Source organism: Eptatretus burgeri, chromosome 4 (genome assembly GCF_056783735.1).
Source record: "Eptatretus burgeri isolate ZD-2024b chromosome 4, Ebu_testis_v1, whole genome shotgun sequence".
In the NCBI taxonomy this organism is placed as follows: Eukaryota; Metazoa; Chordata; class Myxini; order Myxiniformes; family Myxinidae; genus Eptatretus; species Eptatretus burgeri.
In genome coordinates, this window is record NC_140964.1 from 76,058,126 (window position 1) to 76,060,625 (window position 2,500).

At 42.6% G+C, this 2,500-nt stretch overlaps 1 protein-coding gene across 3 annotated transcripts in view; it reads left to right on the plus strand.

Annotated features, from left to right (window-relative positions):
• LOC147028396 (solute carrier organic anion transporter family member 4A1-like) overlaps positions 1-2,500 on the plus strand; it is a 137,800-nt gene that overhangs the window by 119,457 nt on the left and 15,843 nt on the right. The window lies entirely within an intron of this gene.

A 2,500-nucleotide genomic window follows, 5' to 3' on the forward strand; every position in this document is an offset into this window, starting at 1 on the left:
CTTCCGTCTCCGAATTTTATTTCCTCCATTATATGTCTGTACGCAAAAGAGACCAATGCTCCCACAACATACCTGTTATAATTTCTGCCTTGGGGTGGATTTTTTTTTTTAACCCCTTCCCAACTCCCCCTCACCAACACCCTTCAAAATTTGCCGTTACAAAGTATAACGGTTGGTCTGTTGGCATGCAAAATGCTGTTGCTTTTCCTCCTACTGTGGTGCGCTCTCGCACGTATAAATTTTCTCCTCGTCTTCAGTGATTAATTTTGCTCTGGATGAATTCTTTATAGACCACCAGGAGCTGACGACTAACAATAATTGGGTTCAGTTCCGATGCAGCATCTCGTCTCTCGAGGCAAGTTTGTATATATCAAGCCAAGATGGTCGTTTGCTGATGATGATGATGATGAGCCTAAAAGCTTCGAAGACTGCACCTTTAGTGGTAATCAACGTTGCCAATTAGAAGATACGACTGTATTGTGTTTACCTCGGTGGGAGCATTCCTTCATCGTGAAGGTTTCATGAGTTCTGGTCTTGATGCCCTGGAAGATGATATCTTTCCTCTGATGCATTACCTGGAAGTGCCACAATAGTTAATATCCATTCTTGTTCACCTTTTATTAAATTATTTGCACTTGTTGACGTGATATTTCACCATCATGGAAGATGGGGGCTGGGGGGCGTGCGAGAGGGGGGTTTTAGATTTAAACGTAACACTGGATCGGGAAATAAATTGGGATATACATGTCACGTCTACATATTTCTCATCCAGAGCCATCCATTATGTTCAACGAGACAAGATTGATAGACCCCTGATTGTTGCAGCACTGACGTTGAATAATGAGCCATTGTGTACACCTATTATTCCCGTTTGTACTATTTCTGTGGGGGAGTATTTACCCATGAAGTCGCCATGTGGCCTATGATTCATTTGACTCATCGAGCTAATTGCATGTTCGGATATTCTGAGATCTTCGCTATTTTTTGCTTCCTTTCCCCTGTTTGTTTCGCATCACTAGACCACACCTCTCACTGTCACACATACCCACGTGTATGTTCAAAGTGGGTGCCAATATAGCTGGGCAGTACTTTCTTTGCTTATTGTTTGCAAAAATCCTTGGTTTGCTCTCATTAGGATGTAGATCCAATTATATACCGCCATGTTGGTGTGGCACAATGTTGCACGAAAGAGCGTGCCATCTTCTGGACGAGACGACAACCTGGCTGTCATGAATATTTCTATATGATCAAGGTTTCCATGGTACTGTCAAAATAAATAACCATATCAGTAGTTGTGAAAATAACACAAAATAATACGTGTGTGTGTGTGTGTGTGTGTGTGTGTGTGTGTGTGTGTGTGTGTGTGTGTGTGTGTGTGTGTGTGTGTGTGTGTGTGTGTGTGTGTGTGTGTGTGTGTGTGTGTGTGTGTGTGTGTGTGTGTGTGTGTGTGTGTGTGTGTGTGTGTGTGTGTGTGTGTGTAAGAGAGACAGAGAGAGACATCTAGACTCAATGTTCTCTTGTTTCTGAGTTCAGGTGCATTTCCATGAGGCTTTTGTAAGATCTCTTCATTTGGCGATGTGCGTGCGTGTAATGTAGATATCTCATTGGCTTTGATGCAGTGGTATTACAAATCGGTATGAAGGGGTGTTTCTACTTAAAGTTACACTTTTGCAAACCTTTGGACAATACACATGCTGGTGGAGTTTTGTATCCATGCTCTTCATACTAATGAGCAGTTCTTCACCAAGACCTCTCACTCAGAGACGATGCTGCATTGTGACACTGGCCTTCAACATCTGTCTGGCCCTCAACATTTGATTAAAACATCTTTTCCTCAAAAACTATCCAGATGTGCCCCCGATAAAGAGGGTGAAAGGGAGATTTTATTTTTTTTTTACATTGAACTAAAATGTCTTCTCCTCTCAAACTCCCTGACCGATTATGGACCAAATTTGGTACGATGCATTTAGACAGCAAGGTATCATGGTGTCATGCTCCCCATCTGAATGTGCCCCTTCTAAAGGATGTAAAAGGGGAGGCTTGCCCCCAAAATATTGGCATTTTATTCAAAAATCTTTTCAAACTGCCAGATAGATCCAGACCAAACTCACCACGAGGGATCGGGATCATGCCCTAACCTTAAGTTGTGCTCACCATGGCCGTATCTCCCCTGGAAAGGGGAACACGGCCTCCCTCCCCAAATCCCTCATATTCACTAAACCATATTTTCCTCACAAACTACATGACTGATTATATATGGACCAAATTTGGTACAATACATCAGAACAGCAAAGTCTCATGGATTTGTGCCCCCCATCTGTATCTGCCCCCTAGAAGAGGTTTAAAAGGGGGGTTTCACCAAAAATTGAGGTAATTTATTTTAAAATCTTAGAAACCGATGGCCAGATGCTGACCATACTCTTCATGAAACATAAGGACCATGCCATTAACTTAAGTTGTGTTACCCATGACCGTACCATTTCTGGAAAGGGGTGTGGGG